The 24,713-nt window shown below is 40.0% G+C and overlaps 1 pseudogene; it reads right to left on the bottom strand.

Annotated features, from left to right (window-relative positions):
• Nucleotides 1–440: 440 nt before the first annotated feature.
• LOC149191945 (putative protein phosphatase 2C 66) lies at nt 441–24,268 on the bottom strand (annotated as a pseudogene).
• Between the last annotated feature and the right edge of the window lie 445 nt (nt 24,269–24,713).

Genomic DNA, 24,713 nt, shown 5'->3' with positions numbered 1-24,713 from the left:
CAACATTATTTCTATGAATTTGAATTCAGTATTTGCATCCTCGTTAAGCTAGTAGGATAACATGTTTTGAATAGACTAGTCAATACATAACAACAACAATTTATAGGACGAGGACAACCATAAAGTTTAGTAGCTTGTATTTGAAACCCACTTGTACATGAAGTGAAATAACATTTTTAGGCATTCCCTACTCCATTACTCCTTAATCGTAATTCAAAACAACACACAACCTGAAGTAATAAAAAGGTTGTGTCATTATTTTTTCCATTGGTTTTCCTAAAGTAAGAGATGGAACTATATTTTTCTTACAAAGACATTGTTAACAAGAAATTATTATATAACATACCACCCGAGTCCAACAAAAGAAAGTTGGACACGATTAAAAAATTGACAATTTGAGCCTATTGAGGCTCCCAAACTTGATATTTATTTGAGAGGATTCAAAACCACTTCCTTAGTACTCCAACCTTTTTGTATCCTATCAAAAACTTAGGAATATTAAGAAGAGAGTTCACCCTTGTAGCACCATCAAGAGCAAACCATTCCTCATCATCATTAGCCAAAATATACTCAACAAGTTTTCTCTAGGATTGTGTTCTCTCTGGGCCCTTTGGTTCCTTCGAACTCTTAACTTTGTTTAAATTTTGAGATGCATCATTTAGATCATTAGCATTCCTGAATGCGTTTGCACGCTCTAATGTGGGGATATTTGTCTCACTGAAGTCTTTTACGTTCTTGTCTCCAAATATTTTCATGAATCTGTAGTTGACACTGAAGTGATCTCATATGGCATTAATTGACTACTAGGAACCTGCGCCACTGGATTTTTTTATTTTATTTTGGCTCATATGGTAGATAATTATTGAGGAAAATATATATCACTGCATAATCATCCACTTTTGAAGTTGGATATTTTAACCACCATGCTCGAACAACATACTCCACCAAAGCTCTGGTTGCAGTTGTTTGAGAAGGTGTTGATGCCACAATGTCCCAACCTCCTTATTAGAAAATACATCCCAGACCATCATAAATTCTGTAAAGATCAAATATTGATCTCTAAGTACGTCTAAATTGCACAAAAAAGATAAGTATTAATGATAAATTTGTAATCAGAATCTCAGCATACCCCATCCGTAGCTAGTACAATGAATTCATCTCTTTTAGTTAAACAATTGTAAGAGACATCAAGCATAGAGATCAGACCAAATTCCTTTAGAAATAAATCACCAAAAGCTCTATCCATAGCCATCTCGGGGGAATCATTATGAGGAAACCTAACACGTGCTACCTTGGGCTCACCATGCAATGCAAAAACTCAGCCTTTGCATTGTCGAATCCTAATAGATTCCCCTGAATAACAGTGAAGAGCAGGATCAGACTTTAATGTATAGAAGGTCAATCCATATTAATACACATAAGATATTTCCAATTCACTAGTTCTGAATTGATGTTATTCCAAAGGTCAAGTATTAAGTGGTAGCAATAAACAAGGTGGATGACACTCCATTCGAAAATAATTATGCCCTCTTTTACAGGGATCCCAATTCCAAAATGCTTCCAAGGTTAGCTAAAGGTAATGAAAACATAGGAACCACAAGTTAAAATCCCAAAATATCATCTGTAAATACTTATAAAGTCCATAATTATTCTAGAAAATAGGTCAAGTAAATGTTCCATCGACACTGCATGAGATTTTATTGTAGGATTGCATCAAGTTCTTTTACAAATTCTCATAAAACTTGTACATTGTTCTTATTGTGGTCAAGAAAAGTTATTAAGGATTATATAATACAAATTAATGTAGAAGTTTTTGAAGTGTGGATTTCTACAAAGAAAGCCAAGTCAAAGATAAAAAGGAATAACATTGAATCACAAAAATCCTTTTCCAAAATTTTCATTTTCTTGAAAGATGATCAAAATACATTGCCCAATCTCCAGAGGGAACAAAAATTCACTCTTTTACACTCGGGGAAGAACAATGTCCTATTTTTTATTCTTTCTTCTTTGTCCCATGACAGTTTTGATGCTTGAGTGTTTCAAATGATAAAAACGTAGACCAGCTTCAAAATAAAATCCCTTGGTCTGTTTTAAATTTTAATAAGGTTTTCTGTCATTTTAACCTCATATTTTGTTGAAATGCAACAAGATGATGGAGGTTAGTGAAAAGAAGTTGCCTTCACTAAGTGGGCCCACAGGCTATTTTTGGCACAAAGTCTATTTTTAGACTATGTCTATTTTTAGACATATGGATCATGGTCTATGAGTTGAGGATGCTATTTATGGATGATTGGTCATGTTGGTAAAAATAGATGGACCTCTATTTTTAGACATATGGGCGGAGTCTATTTTTAGACTGCCAGTCTAAAAATAGAACAATCGAATATTATTAGCTCTTAATAATATTTGGACTATAAACATTATCTTATCCTCTTGCAACACTTTAGTTTGAGCTACGGATGTGGCACATGCAACTGCTAGAAGGAAATACGCTTTTCCTATGGGTTAGTTGAGCTATTGCATGATGGACTTTAGTTAGAACTCAAGTGATTGAGTTTGGTGGAGTTAATTGAGGAGTTGATGGAGTTGTGTTCAGTTTGACTTAGTTGAACTAGTTGTATTTAGTCTAACTGCCAAATACACTAGTGATGAGTGATATGAATTAATTATTAATTAATTCACTAATTATTAACTCATAAATCAACTAAAGAATACATCAGTTAACTCAGTGCATGGACAGCTCAGTGGAGACAAGTGTTAGAGGTGGGTGAAAGGGTGATACTACTATCAGTTGTGACTATAGTTGTGCATGAGATTTGCACAATCATTGATGGAGATTGCCAATGAGGATTGTGTAGTACAGGCCAAGGGAAAACGAGCTTGGATCAAAGCCATTCTCAACTTGGATTGCGCAGTAGAGGCAGGCAAACAATGGAGGAGATTTGAACCTGTGACTTGATTTAGATCTAAGCTAGTTCATGTGTAGCAGGTGGAGATAGTACTGAGTACTTGTGAGGAGTATTGTACTATGTATTGTTACATGTTCTCTATCATTATAATATACAGATAGTTGGGGCTTTTCAGCTATATGCTTTCCCCGTTACATACTGTGTTGATATGTGTGATTGATGTTTCAATGTGCGCATGCAATTGTTTTTGATTCTGCAAATTGATGATCAATGTAGAGGAGGTTATGCATTATGCATGCATTCCAAAAATAGTGTATAATTAGGATAATCTCTGTGAATAAGTGTTATATTATTCAAAATTTCTAGATGGTATCGGAGCAAAGTTGATCATCAGATCTATTATTTAGAAAGTGATTACATTTTATTTCTTCAGGCAAAGTCTGTAATCGGGCCAGGTAGCCCCTGGATTCACCCTTGTTTTGGAAGGTGAGATATCCAGTAAATTCCCATATAGTCAACCTCTGTACGAGAAATACTTTGTTCTCACGAATTTTAGATCAGAAGGGGTTGAGTTTTGAGCTGGTGGAATTCGAATTTGCAACAGTGTTTTCTTGGTGTTGAAGTTGAAATGTCTTTCAACGGATTGCGATTAGAGTCTGCCCTTGAAGGCAGCTCGAATTATATTGCATGGAAAGACATGATGGAGGCGGTGTTAGATGACAATGGGTTGAAGGAGTTCATAGATGCTGAGGTCCCAAAGCCTACTGATGTTGCTCGCGTTGAGGCTTGGCAAAAGAAGACAGCAAAGTGTCGAAGGATTCTGTTGGAGGGCGTGAAGGATCACATTGTATCCAGCCTGCATGGAAAGGCTTCTCCATACTTGATGTGGAAAGTGTTGACAGTTCTATTCCAAAGCAAGAGCAACCAAAGGAGGTTGGTGCTCAAGGATAAACTTAGAAACATTAAGTGTGAGAAAGGAGACAGTATGCCCAAGTATCTCACGAAGTTCACCCAATGCTGGGATGAGCTGGGAAGTGTGGGTGTGACTGTCGATGATGAGGACTTGGTGAGCTTGGCTCTCCTTGGTCTTCCAAAGAGTTGGAATTCCTATCAGGACTCTGCCAATGGTCGGGAGAAATTTCCAGGATGGGAGAGACTTTGGTCTGATCTTGTGCAAGAGGAGATCAGGTGGAATACCAGGGACGGATCTTCATCAAATGCATCTGATGAAGAAAATTGTGCTTTGGCTGCCAAAGCAAAGAAGGGGAAGAACAAGAAAGCTTCTCATTCTGGTGTGAAAGGTAAGAAGCAGGACACGTCCAAGGTGAAGTTCTTTCACTGTCACCAGCACGGACATTATGCCACAAATTGTTCACAGAAGAAGAAAAATAAGCAAGCTGTTGGATATGCAGTGGGAGAGGCCTTAGCCTCGCAGTTTGAGCTGGATTTTTTGTTGATCGCATGCTTGGGATCAAGTGTGATGGGATCGATATGGTTCTTGGATAGTGGTGTTTCTTGGATTTATTGTGATAACCAGAGTTGGATTAAACTCTTGACTAATCCAGTATTTCATGATAGATCCAAGCACATCGACATCAGGTACCATCATATCAGAGATTGTGTGTAGCAGAGAATCATGTTACTTTCATACATTCCCACAGAGGATCAAGATGCTAATATCTTGACGAAGGCGCTCACCAGGAGCAAATTCGAATACCACAGATGAAGGATAGGGGTTGCAGATAATCCATATCTTTTTGAGAGGGAGTGTTGAAAATGCAACAAGATGATGGAGCTTAGTGAAAAGAAGTCGCCTTCACTAAGTGGGCCCACAGGCTATTTTTGGCGCAAAGTCTATTTTTAGACTATGTCTATTTTTAGACATATTGATCATGGTCTATGAGTTGCAGGATGCTATTTATGGATGATTGGTCATGTTGGTAAAAATAGATGGACCTCTATTTTTAGACATATGGGCGGAGTCTATTTTTAGACTGCCAGTCTAAAAATAGAACAGTCGAATATTATTAGCTCTTAATAATATTTGGACTATAAACATTATCTTATCCTCTTGCAGCACTTCAGTTCGAGCTACGGATGTGGCACATGCAACTGCCAGAAGGAAATATGCTTTTCCTATGGGTTAGTTGAGCTATTGCATGATGGAATTTAGTTAGAACTCAAGTGATTGAGTTTGGTGGAGTTGATTGAGGAGTTGATGGAGTTGTGTTCAGTTTGACTTAGTTGAACTAGTTGTATTTAGTCTAACTCCCAAATACACTAATGATGAGTGATGTGAATTAATTATTAATTAATTCACTAATTATTAACTCATAAATCAACTAAACAATACATCAGTTAACTCAGTGCATGGACAGTTCAGTGGAGACAAGTGTTAGAGGTGGGTGAAAGGGTGATACTACTATCAGTTGTGACTATAGTTGTGCATGAGATTTGCACAATCATTGATGGAGATTGCCAATGAGGATTGGGTAGTATAGGCCAAGGGAAAACGAGCTTGGATCAGAGCCATTCTCAACTTGGATTGCACAGTAGAGGCAGGCAAACAATGGAGGAGATTTGAACCTGTGACTTGATTTTGATCTAAGCTAGTTCATGTGTAGCAGGTGGAGATAGTACTGAGTACTTGTGAGGAGTATTGTACTATGTATTGTTACATGTTCTCTATCATTATAATATACAGATAGTTGGGGCTTTTCAGCTATATGCTTTCCCCGTTACATACTATGTTGATATGTGTGATTGATGTTTCAATGTGTGCATGCAATTGTTTTTGATTCTGCAAATTGATGATCAATGTAGAGGAGGTTATGCATTATGCATGCATTCCAAAAATAGTGTATAATTAGGATAATCTCTGTGAATAAGTGTTATATTATTCAAAATTTCTACATATTTAAAATGTCCCAAGTACGCTTTGACAAACAACCATTGCAAATATCCCTGTGCTACAATCTATACAGTTTAAATTCAACAAAAGGCTAATTTGGTACATGTTTATGAGAAGAGGGTTCCAAGAGAGGGAAATTTCTCTTTACTTCAGAACAATATAGAAAATAGAATAAAATAGCTTTATGTAACAACCCTAGTTAAAAATCCATGTAAAAAATATAAGGCCACTGTGATGGGAAACATATTCCAAGATGAATGGTGGGAAAAACATCCTAGTGGGTGTTCATTTGGTTTATTAATGGCAAAGGTAATGGCAAAGGATTTGGAAAGGCAAAGTGGCATTAATTGACATTTTATTTATGAAAATAATAGAAATTAGGAGAAAAGGAAGGTGAAAGGTCACATGTTACATGTAAGGAGGAAAATGAAGGAAAATAATGGAAAATGAAGAAAATAGAGGCCTCATTGATAAAAAGGCCTCTAAGGATCAGTGGGTAGACTTGGTCAGGGAAGCTTGGTCACTTCAGTTTTGGAGCACTCTCTTTATTCTCTCTCTGTCATACTCTTGTACACTTAGATTTTTTATTGGATCACTCTTGGAGGGTGTGGATACTTGGATTTTTGGAACAAGAAGGCAAAGGAAGAGTAGGAAAGTGCAAGAAGACATCAGGATCAACAACTACATCGGATTTGGCTTGCAGGTACCAAGTTGCATGTATGTTTTCCTCAATAGTGTTGGCATGCATGGCATATGCATGTGGATTATTAGTCATGATCTATCATTTGTAATGAGGATTTCCTGGATTGACAGTGGATTTTCCTAGGCTTTCCATTTTCTGGATAGCCATGGTGATTGTGGAGTTATTTCCTTTTTTTGTTTTGGTTGGTTCTCATGTTTCCTTTAGCTTGGGTTGAGTTACTATTTCCTGGAAGCCTTGGTTGGAGAAATGCTTTGGAAGCCCTATAATAGCTTGGGTTGAGTTACTAATCTTGTAAGCCTTGGTTGGAAAAATGCTCTAAAGGCCCTAGATGGGTAGGAGTTACTAGTCCTGGAATCCCTGGTTGGAACAATTCTTTGGAAGCCCAAAATAATTTGTGGGTTGAGTTACTACTCTTGGAAGCCTTGGTTAGAAAAACACTCCAGAGCCCTAGAAGGCTTGGGTAGATACCAATCTGATGATGGTTTTGTGATGTTCGACCATGAGGTGGAATCACTGTTTGATGGGTTAAGGTGGATGGCCTCTGGGAGCCCTGGATAATTTTGGATTGACATGTTCTATGAGATCCCACATTCATGCTTGGAATATGGCACGGGGGTGAATGGTTAAAGAGATATTTGGCTCAACCATTCTATGGTCGGGTGGAACGTGGTAGTCCCATACCAAGTTAGCTTTTGCATCATTAACGCGAGGTTATTTCTCCTTGTTATCTCATGACTATTATATTGGTATATATGTGGATTATATGGTTGTTATGAATATGTATTATAAAAGTGGCTATGTATGGATCCCATCATGTTTTTACTTGTATATGAATGAACTTTGTAACTATGACCTAATGGATGAAATTGCAACTAAAGTGATAAGGAAACAGTGCCTCATAGAAAATCTCAAATAAGTATGAGACCCTTATGCTTAGATCTGTTGTTTACACCTGTAGATTACATTGATGCCAAGTGTTTGACAGAATGTCAGTCCTGATTGGGGATGGTTAGGCTTAGTCTTGGAGTTATTTTTGGTGTATTATTCTTTTCATCATGTGTTTGATGGATTCCGAAAGTTACAACAAGTTATGGATAGTGGCAAGAATTTTGGCTTGAAAAGTGCCTTAAAATCCCTAGACTCTAAGACAAGTCTGCTGGAAATAGTCCCTGGATGCAGGCAGGCAAGCTTGTGGGAGCATCCAGAGCTCTCTATCCTTTTGAATATGATATAACTATATGCATTCAAGAATTACACTTCCAAATAGAATACTTTTCCAAGTTTTTTGGTCATTGTGTTTGGCATGCTTGACTCAACATACAATACTTGTTGAAAATGCAACAAGAAAATCTCAATTTTGATTTTTTTCCTTAATCAAATTGAGAAAATTATAATTTCCACATTATTAGACAACTTGGAGGAGTTAACTAAGGTGACATGGCTCTTGTCACTCATTTAAGAACAATCAATTCGAGCTAATGAGTTGAAGTTCAATTTACCTGAGTTGATTCCTAAAAAATAGGAGTTTGGCTTAGTTAATTCAAGTTAGGGGCATGAAGTTCAGTTATGTGCAGTGGTTTCCTAAATTTTAGGAGCCTAGGTTGAGTTAATTTCAGTTGTAGCAGTTTAATTTAGTTAAATTGAGTTATGGTAAATTAAACTAGTTCTAACTGTTGGAGGAACTAGTGGAAGGTCAAGTTGTGGAAGTGGAACTTCAACCACACTTAGTGATCATCCAAATAACTAATCAATCAAATTAAATTATCTCATGCATGCATAGAATATGAGTTACCCAGTTGATATGGATATTCCAAGGCAATGTACTATCAGTTGTAGACTATTCCAATGTGTACAGGTGGTGCATGCAGTCAGAGGAAGGACCTAAGGGAATTGCACAATCTAGATGAGAAAATTTCCTAATTAATAGGGGCCTAATTTCTCAAGGAACAACACAAGGAATGATGAGATTGGAGGGCTTGAAAATTGGCTAAGTGTTGGCTATAGTCAGTCAATCAAGCAGAGGGAAATACTATACACTTGCAAGGTGTGCTCAAGCTTGAGAAATCATATGTATTTCATCTCTATTATTTGATTAATGCAATATATATAGTAAGGGTTTTCGAGGAGTTTCTTTCCCCTAGATAAATATTTGTTCATGTGTGGTGTTTCCTTTTGCATGTCTATTATTTGTGTTCTAGATGGGTCATTAACTTCCGCAGATCAGTAGAGTAGCTTCAAGTCTTGTGATTTAGTAAATTTCATGAGCAATATTGAATCTACACATTAATTTCTACATGGTATCAGAGATGGAATCATTGTAGAGCAAACATTTCGAAGTTGTCATTGTAGGAGATTCAAATTTGAAGATTAGTGTTTTGGGTTTTCTTCAGGATTGAGAAGATGGCTTTCAATGGACTAAGGCTCGCATATTCCCTTGAGGGAATATCAAATTATGTTGCATGGAATGACCACATGGAGGAAGTACTAGAAGATAATGTGTTGAACAAATTCATTGATAATGATATCATGAAACCAACAACATCTAACGCTAAGGATATAGCAAAATGGAAGAAGTGTGTAGCCAAGGCAAGGAGAATCATATTAGAGGGAGTATTTGTCTCAAATATCCATGGGAAAGAGACTCCATATGTGATGTCGCAGACATTTATAGATCTATTCTAGAATAGTAGTGACCACATGAAGTTGGTGCTCAAGGATAAATTTCGAAATATCAAGATGCAAAGGAACAAGACCATTCCACTATACTTGAGCAGGTTCACACCATGTCATGATGAACTTGGTCAAGTTGGTGTTCTGTATAGAGGATGATTTGGTAAACCTAGACCTTCTAGGCCTTCCCAATAGTTGGAACAATTACCAAGATTCAATGTATGGAAGGGAGAAACTACCAAATTGGGATCACCTATGGTCTGACTTGGTACAAGAGGAAATAAGGTGGAATACAAAAGATGGGATCTCATCCAAAGAAAAGGAAGAGGACTTTGAATTAGTTAGTAAAGGAAGGAAGGCCAAGGGGAAGAAGTACCAAGGTGAGGTTAATTCCATCCAAGAGGGTAAGAAGAAATACTTTTCCAAAATCAAGTGCTTTTAGTGTCATGAATTCACACACTATACCATGGAGTGTCCACAGAAGAAGGAAAACAAGGAGGAGTCTATAGTAGAAGCAACCAGTGAATATTTGGCTTCATAGTTAGAGCTTGACTTCACTCTCATTGCATGCATGGCCAACACAGTGATGGGAAGTGTGTGGTAGCTAGACAGTAGTGCCTCGGTCCATATGATGGGGAATATAGATTTTTTCAGTGACTTGGAGGAGAAATATCTCCAGATGAACATTGATTTTGGAGACAAAAGAAAGTACAGTGTGACCAGGATTGGTACTATCACATTTCAGAGGGAGTCAGGCTCCCTTATTAAACTCAAGGATGTGATGTTTGTTTCGGGTCTAAAGAAGAATCTTGTCTCTGTTGTAGTTTTGGAAGACTGTGGGTATGATGTGATCTTTAGCAAAGAAAAGGCATTACTAAGAGACATAGACACATGATAGGTGAAGCGGATCAGGGTTCGAGTCAAGAACCTGTATGCACTTGAGGTAGAAGATGTATGCAAAGCCTTGAGGAGCAAGGCATAGACTAAATATGTGGTTTTTGAGTGGGAGAATGCTAGACCTCTCAACATGCAACCTCAAAAGAAGCCTTAAGAAATTGTGGAGTAGCCACAAATGGATAAGAAAAGAGGAGGAAGAGTGGATACATCCACTCAAGAAGAAACCTCCAATAGGGGGAGAGTTTGAGCCAAGTTTGTAGAGGGAGAAAATGAAGCTATACCTCCAGGAACGAGGTGGAGTGATGTAGATCCTTAGTCCAAGAGTTACAAAAATTTGGGCAGGGTCCATTGAGGTGTTCTCCTCATGGATCATTACCTTGCTATGCGGGCCAACTATTAGAAAATCAAAGATATTATATTAGGGTTTGATTCACCTTTCTTAATAATTACTTGTGGCGTGTTGGCTTATTTTACTTCTTTATCATCTTATCTCTCATCAAGCAACTATACATACATGAAGATCAAAAAACAAGAGACACAAGGTATAGGCACATGCCAGGGAAAAACCCCCCTCGAGGGGAAAACCTAGTCAAAGTAATTATTCCTTTCAATAGTATTCTTTGAGACTCTTCACCCTAGACTAAGACCAGACTTCACTCCACACCATGTTAGCCTTCCAAATCTTCGACCCCTTCCAACAACTTCAACTAGGCAGCAGAGAAAGCCTAGGATACTTTGATATCCCAAACCAGACCATGAAACAAAGAGAAAGAGACACACCAAAAGCTCAATTTTCTTCTTCTCTAGAGACTCCCCCAAACTTACACTCCTTTTATCATTATAGAGGCAGACTTCATACTTCCCAGCTCTTCTAGAGAAATCAAATTGCTTGAGAGAGTGAGAGTTTGAAATGACTTCGACCTCCTTCAACCTCCTTCAATATATATGCTTCTTATGAGTCGAATGGGAGTCTTTAGTCCAACTTGATCCTCTGTAGGCCGACATGATGTGGAGGACACATAATTCATATTTGACTTGATATAAAACCTTTCTACATGATCCGAAAGCCTAAGAAGGGTCTATTAGAATATACAATGACTTTATAAATTCAATATTAATCCTAGGAGTCCACAATGGGGAATTTAACTAATATAATGATGACCCAAGCATGAAACCCATGCTTTAATATGTCATTGTGACAATAATAAAAAATATTTTCTTTGTTCTTTTGACAAGTACTTTACATAATGACTCAATTACATTATTGAATATTGAACCTATTTACACTTTCTAACGCTCCCTCTTAACTAGGGAGGTATTCATAATGTACATATACAATGGAAGATCTCAAACTATATGAAAAGATGAAGAAATTTTAGGCACCACAATGCCATGGACTAGATTCCTAACTAGGGAAATCTATCTAACTAGTCACTCAACAGTTTAGGCCTCACACTGCCATGGAGTAGAGTCTTGATTAGGGCAATCTATCCAACCAGTCACTCAACAATTTAGGCATCGCAATGTCATGGACTAGATTCCTGACTAGGGCAACCTATCTAGGAGGGACTAAGGTGGACTGGATCTTTCATCCCCTCTAGGCACCATCAGGCTTACTTGCTAACCACCAACCCAAACATATAGGTGTGTATCCAAAATATAGCTCAATAAACAACACCACCTTTTTCAATTCCGGGATTCCAGACATCAACGCATAGTGTTGGTTAGATGTCTCCCCAGAAAATGCTTCACTCACAAATCCTCAACAAATCTCTTCCATTTCCTTATCATCAATATGGTCACAAATATCTACCAAACCCAAAATGTTTCTTAGATATTCGAGCTTCTTATTAGGAAGAGCATTTTCCAGTATGTCCTCTACCTATTCATTTGTCAGAACATACTCTATCTTCACGATCCCATCTTGCACCAAGTTCCTAATAAAGTGGAACTTATTATTGATATGTTTCATCCTTGAATGAAACACAGGATCTACAGACATCTTGATACAACTTTGGTTGTCACAATTAATCATATTAGGACCCAAAGACATTTCAAAAAAATTTGTAAGAAGCTTCCTTAACCTGTCAACCTCTTTTCCTACTTCACATGTAGTCACATATTCTGCCTCGGCACTGCTCAATGCAACGAGATCTTTCTTCCTACTCATCCATGAGATCCTAGAATAAATCATCCTCCGGTAATTATTCTTCCATCGGTCTCATTTCCACCCCAATCAGAGTATGTGAAGCCAATTAACTTGACTTCCTCACTATCATACTTCAGGCAGTGATGTATGGTGCCATGAAGATACCTCAATATATGTTTGGAAGCTATCTAGTGATCATGATGAGGCTCCAACTAAAACTGTCTAATAATGTTCACTGTAAAACATATATCTGGCCTATTATTTACCAAATACATCAGGGAGCCCACCAATTGTCGATATAAGGTAGGATCCATGATACTAGAGTTGAAACTCCTCAAATTCTTAAGATTGGTGATCATAGGAGTAACCATCAGCTTGGAGTCTGTCATCCTAAATACCTGCAATAACTTGATGCTTTACTTTCCTTTGCCCAAATATATCTCCATAGGTTTCTGCCATAGTTCTAGACCTAGGTAGTAATGCATTAGTCCTAGACCCTTCATCTCAAATTCAGCTGGCAACATCTTCTTGCATTCTTGAATTCTTCATTCTACGCTAGTGATGAATAGATCATCCATATATAGTATAATAATGACGGGCTCATTATTCATGACTTTGATATATAAATTCGGATCAGTAGTAATATTCACGAACCCAATTTTGAGAAGATATGCATCCATTCTTGCATACCATGCCCTTGGTGCTTGCTTCAAGCCATATCAGGCCTTCTTGAGTTTGCAGACATGAGAGTCCCTGCTATTTACTTCAAATCCCTCAGGTTGTTCGATGTACACTTCCTCATCAATGGTCCCATTTAGAAATATAGTCTTATCATCCATTTGATGGATATTCCACCTCATTGTAGCCGCTAATGAAACCAATGATCTAATGGTAGTGTACCTTGCTGTAGGTGCAAAGGTTTCTTCATAATCAATGCCTTCATTTTGAGAGAAACCCCTTTTTATGAACCTTGCTCTGTATTTGTCTATACTTCCATCAACAACATGTTTGATGTTATAGATCCACTTCGATGTGACAACCGATTTGTCACTAGGTCTAGGAATGATTTCCCAAACCCCATTCTACATGATTCATTGATATTCTTCCTTCATAACTTTCTTCCAAACTTCTTCATGCTCAAATTCCTTGAATGTAGATGATTTTCTTTCAATCAATTTTGTTTTATATGCAGCATATCTAGAATATCTTTTCAGTTTCTTACTTTCCCTAGAGGACCCTTTAACAGCTTCATGCCCTTCAGCATATTCTAATATAGTTTTCAACCAATTTGGCCTCTTCCTTGTGGTTGGGATAACCACTGATTGAATAGGAGCACTTGGTCCTTCTTCTTTAACATTAGAAGGATCTTCATGATGAATTTCGTCTTCTTCAAATACGAGAACTTCTTCGTCATCAGAATCAATGCGAATGTCCTTTGATTTGTTGTAGGCTTGATTCTCATCAAATATGACATCCCTGCTTACTTCAATGTGTCTTCCTTCCTTTATATAAATTCTATATGCTTTTGAGGAAATACTATAACCAATGATTATTCCATTGATGCTTGTTGAGTCCAACTTCTTTCACTTGTCTTTTGGAACATGAATATATGTTGGACTTCCAAATATGTGGAGATGATCCGCACTCGGTTTATGTCCTATGAATGCTTCTTCGGGTGTATTATTATCAAGACTCTTATGAGGACTTATATTTTTAACATACACAACAATTATTTCTGCTTCACCACATAATAACTTTGATAGATCTTGATCAAGGAACATAGTTTGAATGCCTTCTTCGATTGAACTATTCTTCCTTTTGGCCAATCAGTTTTGTTCAATATATTAGGGAATAATGAGCTCCCTCTTAATAACTACATCCTTACAATATGCAATCAACTCTTTAGAGGTGTATTTCCCACCATTGTCAGATCTTAGAGTATTTATCCTGTTTTTAGTTAGGGTTTCCACCTCAGCCCTGAACTCCTTGAACTCATCAAATACTTCATATTTGGTTTTGAGTAGGTAGAGCCATGTATTTCTTGAATGCTCATCAATGAATGTTACATAGTAGAGATGATCTCCAAGTGACTTGTCAAAAATGGCCCCACAACCATTGAAATGCATGAGATCTAATATTTCTTTAGATCTAGATTCACTATGATGAAATGGATTTCTAGTATGCTTCCCCAAAGAGCATCCCTTGCACACATCTTCATGATCTAACTTCATATCAGGAATACCATGAACCAGCTGACTAAGAGTAGGAATGATCCTATAATGGAGATGACCACATCTTTGATGCCATAGTTCAATGAGACTTATTTCCATATGAACCAAATCTTGAGGAGATGGAGTGACAACCTGGTAAAGACTTCCTTCTTGAATGCCAATAACCCTAGCTTTTTCAATACGAGAGTTCTTTCCCCAAATGAATACTTTTCCATCAACAAAAGAAATCCTTTCCCCTTTATCTTCAAAATAAGAAATAGAAAGTAAATTATTTTTCAAACCTGTAACATAGAGAATGTTGTTAAGATGCAACTTCGATCAGGGAAAATTTTAATGATGGAAAATTATCTTGAAGTTTAAAAACATTGGCGAATTGCACTAGTCACTAATATGAAAACCATAAAATTTTTATTGATGTATTTGTAAAAATTTTCAAATTTATAATGATTTTATATATACTCTCTATATAATGTTGGCTTTAAGGTAAATAATTTTATATTGTAAAATTTGGGCAAATCATTTTTATAAAAAATGGAAATTGGCGAATCTTTTTTAGGAAAAATCATGGAAAATTATCCCATCTGCGAATATTAGCCCCTAAAATTTTCCATAGCTTCAATCCATTATCCAGATTCAATGATGTAGATCCCAGGCCTTTAACAACATAGCTTTTGTTGTCACCCAATTCCACTACATGAGAGGATGATTCCTTTGATAGGGTGTGAAGTTGTTTGCTTTCACCAGTCATATGTCTCGATGCTCCACTATCAATGATCCATGAATTGTCATCAATAAGAGAACATGTAAGGGAAACTAAGAATCCTTAAATCATGACCTTGTTGAATAAGTAATAGATGATGTTCTTGATCCATCATCCAGCAGTGTCGTAACCCAAACTTATGTAGTTCACCATAGAGGGAGAATCATTGCCAACGAAGTGATATTCGATTCTTCTTGACCTTAGCTCTGATACCATGTTTTAAAATCAAAGATATTATATTAGTTTTTTATTCTCCTTTCTTGATAATTACTTGTGAGTGTGTTGTATTCTTCTAATTCTTTATTATCTTATCTTTCATCAAGAAATTATCCATACATGAAGATCACAAAACAAGATAAATAAGATATAGGCACATGTCAGGGAAAAACCCCCCTCAAGGGGAAAACCCAGTCAAGATAATTCTTCCTTTCAACAGTATTATTTGAGACTCTTCACCCTAGACCAAGACCAAACTTTCCCTCCACACCATGTTAGCCTTCCAGATCTTCGACCCCTTCCAACAACTTCGACTAGGTAGTAGTTTCTAGCAACATGTAGCTTCTGGTAGTAGCAAAACCCTAGGAGAATTCAATCTCCCAAACCAGACCATGAAACACAGAGAGAGAGAGACACCAAAAGTTCAATTTTATTCTTCTCTAGAGACTCCCCCAAACTCGCACTCCTTTTCTCCTTCTGGCAGCAGACTTCACACTTCCCAACTCTTCTAGAGATATAAAATTGCTTGAGAGAGTGAGTGCTCCAAATGACTTTGATCTCCTTCAATATATAGGCTTCTTATGAGTCGAATGGCGGTCTTTAAAATGACTTGATCTTCCTTTGACCGACATAATGTGGAGTACACATAATTCATATTTGACTTGATACAAAACCTTTTTACAATATCTAAAACCACAATAAGGGCCTCTTTGAATATACAATGACGCTATAAATTCAATATTAATCCTGGGAGTCCACAATGGAGACTTTGACTAATATAATGATGACCCAAGCATGAAACCCATGCTTTAATAAGTCAATGTGACAATAATAAAAATTCTTTTCTTTGTTCTTTTGACAAGTACATTGCATAATGACTCAACTACATTATTGAATACTGAACATAGTTACATTTTCTAACACCAACAGTATTTAGTAGCAGGAGGATCAATGTCAGTCAGATACCAAGGAGTGCAGAGCAGTGTTGACAACAGAGTAGGAGGCTTAGTACCAGATTGTTGTACTATGTAACAATCCCTCCATTTATGAATAACAATAGCTAAGGTTAGAGATATAAATGGGGACCCATTTAAATTTTTAGTATTAGGATAATAAAATCTAACTCTAAGAAATTGCCTTGAAAAATCTTGCAAAAAAACCCAAGGATGAGATCCTCATTGCAAATCGCAAATCACACTTTTCCATGTGACTATCATAAAACACCTTTAAAAATTTTTGATGCACGATCAAACCTCCCACTGCGATATCTCGATTATAAGCACCTTGTCATTTCACAAATTGCACTTCACAAACTTCACAAGTAATTAAGCTATGCCACTACAATGCCCATTAACGATTTGCGAAATGAGATATTGCGAAAATCACAATCGAATTTCTCCTTATAGAAAGCACAATGCTATATTGTATCCATTTAAATATTGCGATGTGTGAATAAGAGAGGTAAGAGAACCTGGTTTGGCTTTACAAGGAGGGTTCCTACAGTAAGCGGGAATTTTCCCTCTAGACACTTTGTAATATCCCTTATTAGGAATATTCCTCAAACACAAGCAAACTACAACCAGAGATGGGCTGGGAGGGCATTCACCAGATATGTCGCCTCTGAAAAGAGAACAAGATCCGCAGGCCACCTGGCCCTTTCTAGACTCTGTCTAAGAGTATAGGAGAAAACACACAGTAGTATAATGGTCGAGAATGCTCAAAGAGATAAAAATAACAATGGTGCAACATATACCAATATAACCATAATAGATAATCAGGAAATGCAGAGAGAAATGCTAAGCCATTTTATTATACTGAGTAATAGAATGAGTACAGGAGGTGATTAGGAAGAAGGCACCTCGACTTGCACAAGGCAAGTGAATAAATATACTCAGAATAGCAAAGGAATGGCCCCTCTCTGAAATGCGTCCAAGCTGCTGGAGAACTGTCGTGCTGCTGCTGCTGCTATAAATCAAATGAGGATTTGGGGCTACTCCCCTCCTCAGAAAAGGCTGAAACTATAGAATCAGACTCTACTCAAGAAACCTAGAAAGCCCGGAAAGATTTTCTAAAATGGCCGACCCCCAAAAATCACCCCCTTGGGGTTCTGCACAGTTCCTCAATGCTCTACACTACCACTTAATGAAAACATCCAAGAATCTTCTTGAAACCCCTACCAAAAATATCCAATATGCAAGGGCTAATCCCCTGCTCTATCTCTCAGCACAAATCCTCCTGTAAACCCTCAACCCAGACTCCTGCCTGAAAGAACTGTGTCCCCCTCTCAGTGCTGCGCAGTCCTCCAAAATGCTGATGGAACTATTGCTGAAATGCTGATGAAACTACTCCTGAAATTCCAATGGAAATACCTTGCCTGAGCAGGCACTCGAAGTCCCCTGGGGTTAAGGGTGAGATGTCTGAACGGAGACACTCAATGCACTAAACAGTGCTGCAGACTAGCTAAATAGCCATCATGCTCTAAGTCGAAATGACTATCACAAATGCACATAACTGAATGATCAAAATGAGGGGGCTTCTCTCTTCTTTATAGCCTTTTCCTCTCTCAATCCCAAGTCTCACCTTCTCCAACGTAATTCCCCTCTTGCCACGTGTTTCTTCCCTTCCACGCAGTCCCTCCATGTGTCTACGTGGGCTCCATCTCTGTGTCCCCCTTTGGCCCCCTTAACTCCCCTTTAAGTCATAACGTTGTGCTACTAGGAAGTGACCTTTATTCTAAAAGTGAGTTACATCCCCCTTCCCCAGTTTTTATTTATAAATAACTATAGAAAGCAAAAATTGAGCAAAATTGAATATTCTAATTAGCCACGGCTAATTAGGAATATTACAATCTCCCCCGGCAAAATGTTGCTTGTCCTCAAGCAACTGTAGTGATGGATGCTGCAATATTTTCTCACTCTTCCAAGTGGCATCCTCATCCGGTAAATTCTTCCACCTCACCAAGAATTCCTGGATCATCCTGCTCCACAGCTGCCTCTCCCTGGTATCAATGATAGCCTCCGACTGGAACACTAAATGCCCCTCATCATCCATGGGTGGTAGCTCATCTGTCACTGTCGCCTGCTACCCCACTGCCTTCTTCAGGCATGATACATGAAAAATGTTATGAATCTTGTTGCCTTGGGGCAACTCCAACTCATATGCAACATGTTCAATCCTACGTATCACCCTGTATGGCCCATAAAAGCGAGGCTTGAGCTTCTCAGCCCCCTTCTGTTTCAGTGACGACTGTCGGTATGGTTCTAATCGTAGGTAGACCACGTCCCCTACCTCAAACTATCTGTCCACCCAACCCCTGTCGGCATACAGCTTCTGCTGGTTCTGCGTTGTAGCCATGTTATCCTTGAGAGCTTGGAGGATATCCTGACTCTCTTGGATCCAAATCTTGGCTCTAGGAGCCTTGCTATCACCAAACATCATGTCAGCAAAAGATAGAGGATGATACCCATATAAGGCATAGAATGGTGACATACCAATGGACATGTGATGAGAAGTGTTGTAGCAGTACTCTCCCAAATGCAACCACTTTAGCCATGCTCGCTGCTGTCCACTGAGATAGTTACTCAAGTAGCCCTCCAGCCACTTGTTAACTATCTCTGTCTGTCCATCCATCTGTGGGTGATAAATGGTACTCGATGTCAACTCCATCCCCACCAACCAAAAAATCTCCTGCCAAAACCTGCCCATGAAACGACTATCCCTATCACTGACGATGGTGTTAGGAAGACCATGTAGCCTGAAGATCTCTCTGAAGAACAGCTCGGCCACCTGTGCTGCTGTATAGTGTTTGGATATGGCAAAAAAATGTGCGTACTTCGTCAGTCGATCAATGACAACAAAGATACAATCCTTGCCCTGTACCATGGGAAACCCTGTGATGAAGTCCATCGAAATACTCTCCCATTTCCCCTCTGGAATGGGAAGAGGCTGCAATAATCCCGTGGGATGGCTCATCTCTCCCTTGTTCCTATGGCAAAAATCACACTCCCTGATATGTTGGAGTACGTCCTCCTTGAGGCCCTTCCATGAGAACCACTCTCTAATGGCCCTGTAGGTTTTGGTAAACCCCTGATGGCCTGGCAATGGTGAATCATGTGATGCCTGGAGTATCTTCTTCTTGAGCTGAGACCCCTCAGTCAAGAAGATCCGATCCCTATAATAGATGATCTCATCGATCACCCTTTACTTGTCATCTACCACTTGCCCATCCAGAACCTCACAAGCAAACCTGTCCTTGGAGTACTGTACTAAGAGTCAAGCCCTCCAATCTGTATCCAAGCTCATAAGAGATGACGTAGCTGGCCTACATGAAAGGGCATCTGCTACCATGTTGTTCTTACCCTTGACATACTCAATGTCAAAGTCATATGCTTGGATCTTACTGATCCACTTCTACTGCCTCTCTTATAGTTGCTTTTGCTCCAAAAAGAATCTGAGGCTATTGTGATCAGTCCTCACCCTGAACCTGTTACCTACCAAATATTGCCGGAACTTGGCCAATGCATGCATGATGGCTAGCATCTCCTTGTCATATATAGAATACAACCTCTCATGCGGAAGGAGCTTCCGGCTCTCATAGGCTATAGGGTGACCTCCTTGCATCAATATTTCATCGATCCTCTCTCCCAATGCATCGCACTCCAAAACGAATGGCTGCGTGAAATCTGGCAATGCAAGAACTGGGCAGCTGCTCATAACCTCCTTGAGCCTGTCAAAGGCTCGCTACGCTGTATCCGACCAATTGAAAGCCCCCTTCCTCGTCAAATTTGTTAGGGGTGCACCAAGCTGGGAGAAACCCTTGATGAACTTCTGGTAGTAAGTACAAATGCCAATGAATCCCCAGAGTTCTGTCACGTTTCTCGGCTCTAGCCATCTCTGATGGCTCTGATCTTCTCCTCGTGGACTCTCACTCCATCCACCCCTATGATGTGTCCTAGATATAACATCTTCGTCAACCCAAACTCACACTTGGAGAGTTTGGCATAGAACTGCTGCTCCTGTAAGATACACAATACTGTCTCAACGTGATGGAGATGCTCCTACAAAGTCCTACTGTAAATGAGAATATCATCAAAGAATACCAACACGAACTTCCTCAAGTGACTATGGAAGATGTGATTCATGTAGGACTGAAATGTAGTGGGGGCATTGGTTAGCCCAAAGGGCATCACCAAAAACTCAAAGTGCCCATAGTGACACCTGAAGGCGGTCTTGGGAATGTCCTGCTCCCTCACACAAATATGATGGTACCCAGATCTCAAATCAATCTTTGAGAAGAACTATGCTCCTCTCAACTCGTCCATCAACTCATCAATCCTGGGTATGGGGTACCTGGTCTTCAAGGTCTTCTTGTTCAGGGCCCTATAGTCAATTCACATCCTCAATGTACCATCCTTCTTCTTCACCAACACCATGGAAGAAGCAAAAGGACTCGTGCTCAATCAAATGTGCCCAAGAGCCAGCAACTCCTGGATAGCTCACTCAATCTCATCCTGATAGGCCTTGGGGTGCCTATAGGGGGTGATAATCACTGCTTGTATGCCTTGCTCAAGCTCGATGGTGTGCTCAAACCCCTAATCAGGTGGCTGTCCTGGTGGAATCTCCCCAAACACTATGGCATACCGATCAAGGATGGACTGTATCTCTGGATGTACCATCTATCCTATAGTCCCTGCCTCTGATGCACATAGCTCCACTACCCACTCTATGTCTCCCTTCCGGAAGATTGCCTCCATCCGATGAGCCGAAACAGTCTCAGGAAGATATGTGTGCTGGCCCTATATCTTCTCATGCCTACTTGTCTTCTCATCATCCCACTCCATCTCTAGGGTCTTCCAATCCGTACTGACCTTCCCTAGAGTGACAAGCCACTGAACACCTAGTATCATGTTGGTGTCCGGAATATCAACCATGAAAAAGTGGTCAGTCAATGTATAGGTGCCCATCGTCACTGAAAACTCTGGGACATAACGAGCACATGTCATGGTCTGATCTCCTGGAAGCAAGACTGAAAACCCATCGAAGTTCTCTATCTGTATCCCTCTCTGCTCAACCATTTGTGCAATGATGAAGTTGTGGGTTGCCCCACTGTCAACCAAAACTGATACTCGCTGGCCACGTATTGTCCCTCGTACACGTAGCGTTAGATACTTGGGAACTCCTCGTAATGTTGCAAGGGCCCCTCCGGTGGGTGCAAAAGATGCACCACCTGCTGCTGGCGGTGGAGGTGGCAAAGGTCCCTGTACAGCATGGCTATCTCCTGCCTCCACATCATCCTCATCCTCTTCTCCACTGCTCTTGGAGAAGACCTCAATAAAGTGTGCTTTACTGGTAGCACATATATGTCCTAGTGCCCATGGCTCCTGATAGGTGAAGCACAACCACTTCTTCTTCAGCTCCCTCTTGGCATCGTCATCAAGCTGTACTCGTCCTGGATTCCTCTTTGGAGGTGGAATCCTCACATCCTTCCCCTTAGACTGAAAAGTCTGTCTCTGGGGGTAAGGTGTCCAGGTCCTAGGTAAGACATCCTGTAAGTCCCCGGTCCTGCTAATAGCATCCTGGAGTGTGGCTGGTCTAGTGGATCAGAATAAATCCAAAAGTGGCTCTGCTAGCCCCTCAACATACATATAGACCCTCCGTGCCATGGATAGGTCTAGCACCATCACGAAGACCCTCAAGAAATCTGCAATGTAGGTCTTTGGGCTCCCTGTCTGTTTGAGCCTCGTCAACTCAACAAAATGCTACTTTGGATCCCTCTGATCAAATAGCTCCATCAATCTCCTGGTAAACTCGGCATATGTCGTCATTGTGGAGTGCCCTAGTGTAACCATCCCATGAAACCACCAATCCCGGGCCTCACCATCCAAATGAAATGTTGCCACCTTGATGGCCTCTGTCTCTGACATTTGGTTAAGCTAGAAATAAATGTCCAGCTTCTCCACCCAAGACTTTGTCGAACTATTTGATGAACCATCAAATGTAGGCAAGTGGAATCTACTCACTGCATAGTGGGTGTCACCATCATGGTAATGCTAGTACCCTCTGTGATGGTCGCGGGGTCTATTGTCTCACTGGAGCTAAACAAAATCTCTGAATGAGAGGGCTTCCCTGAACTCCTACCCATAGGCCTGGTACTCTGCGAAATAATTGCCCATATGTCTGGGCTCTACCTCCTGTTGGGCTATGGCCCCCATGTCAGCTCCTAAGAAAGTGGGCATGGTAGAGTGTGTAGGGGCATGTGAGGCCACCTGCTACGCAATATCACGCTGCTTTGGCAAATGGTGGGATGCACCCGATCCCTCACCAACCTGGAAAAGCCCATGGGCTCTCACGCTGTCTAGCCTCTACTGCCATGAATCTTTGCCCCATCACCTCAATCTGCCTCGATAGATCCTGCCTGATTTGAGGAGCATATCCGCAAATCTCTTCCTGTCATCATCTGCCATCAGAGCCTCCTACTCTGCGTCCACCACAAGCTCCTTCTATTCTATGTCCATCACAGGCTCCTCCTGTTCTGCATCCACCACCGAAACACAGTCTCCCTCTCCGTAAGTGTTCTCCAACCTACGCCCAATGTCTCTATATCTCCAACCTCTGTAACAGATGTAGGATTTTCCCCCCGGTGTCATAGATTGCTAGCTCCATAGGCTGAGCCAGATCTATGCTCTGACACCACTGTAATATCCCTTATCAGGAATATTCCTCAAACACAAGCCAACTCCAACCAAAGATGGACTAGGAGGGCATTTACCAGATATGTCACCTCTGAAAAGAGGAAGAGATCTGGAGGCTACCTGGCCCTTTCCAGACTCTGTCTAAGAGTATATGAGAAAGCACATAGTGGTATAATGGTTGAGAATTCTCAAAGAGATAAAAATAACAATGGTGCAACATATAACAATATAACCATAACAGATACTCAAGAAATGCAGAGAGAAATGCTAAGCCATTTTATTATACTAAGTGATATAATGAGTACAGGAGGTGATCAGGAAGATGGCACCTCGACTTGCACAAGGCAAGTGAAGAAATATACTCAGAATAGCAAAGGAATGGCCCATCTCTAAACTATGTCCAAGCTGCTAGAGAACTGTCGTGCTGCTGGTGCTAGTAGAAATCAAATGAGGATTTGGGGATGCTCACCTCCTCAGAAATGGCCGAAACTCTGGAATCAGACTCTACTCAAGAAACCCAGAAAAGCCTAGAAAGCTTTTCTGAAATGGCTGACCCCCGAAAATCATCCCCTTGGGGTTCTACGCAGTCCCTCAATGCTCTGTGCTACCACTGAATGAAACCCTCTAAGAATCTTCTTGAAACCCCTGCCAATACTCTCCAATATGCAAGGGCTGATCCCCTGCTCTATCTCTCAGCAAAAATCCTCCTGCAAACCCTCAACCTAGACTCCTGCCTGTAAGAACTACATCCCCTTCTCAGTGCTGCGCATTCCTCCAAAACGTTGATGGAACTGCTACTGAAATGCTAATGAAACTACTGCTGAAATGCCAATGGAAATACCTTGCCCGAGCAGGCATTCGAAGTCCCTCGGGGTTAAGGGTGAGATCTCCGAATGGAGACACTCAATGCACTAAACAACGCTGTAGACTAGCTAAACAACCAGTGTGCTCTAAGTCAAAATGACTATCACAAATGCACATAATTGAATGATCAAAATGAGACGGATTCTCTCTTCTTGATAGCCTTTGCCTCTCTCAATCCTAAGGCTCACCTTCTCCAATGCAATTCCTCTCTTTCCATGTGTTTCTTCCCTTCTGCGCAGTCCCTCCATGTTTCTGCGTGGCCTCCATCTCTGCGTCCCCCTTTGGCCCCCTTGGATCCCCTTTAAGTCACAATGTTGTGCTACTAGGAAGTGACCTTTATTCTAAAAGTGAGTTACGTCCCCCTTCCTCACTTTTTATTTATAAATAACTATAGAAAGCAAAAAGTGAGCAAAATCGAATATTCCAGTTAGCCACGGATAATTATGAATATTATACACTTCCACCGGTAGAGTTTCAGGAGTGCGCTAGGGTTTGTTCCTGGCCGAAATCTTTGAGGCGTTCCAGCATAGCCTGAGGCAAAGCTGCATCTTTGGCCCCCACTTCCCCCATTAACGCAGATCTGAAACCCTCGTGACGTGTAAATAAAGAATCATTCACCAAAGTGCAGCACTAAAGTCCTTTTCCTCGTCTTTGGCTCTGAGAACCTGGGTTGGAGGACCGTTTGTCTTTGGCTTTGAGAATCAACAGAAGA

Source organism: Pinus tabuliformis, chromosome 2_2 (assembly GCF_031772625.1).
Source record: "Pinus tabuliformis cultivar Carrire ecotype Pingquan chromosome 2_2, CPIR1, whole genome shotgun sequence".
In the NCBI taxonomy this organism is placed as follows: domain Eukaryota; kingdom Viridiplantae; phylum Streptophyta; class Pinopsida; order Pinales; family Pinaceae; genus Pinus; species Pinus tabuliformis.
The sequence above is the reverse complement of the archived record's forward strand: the minus strand, read 5'-3'. Positions and strand labels throughout refer to the sequence as shown.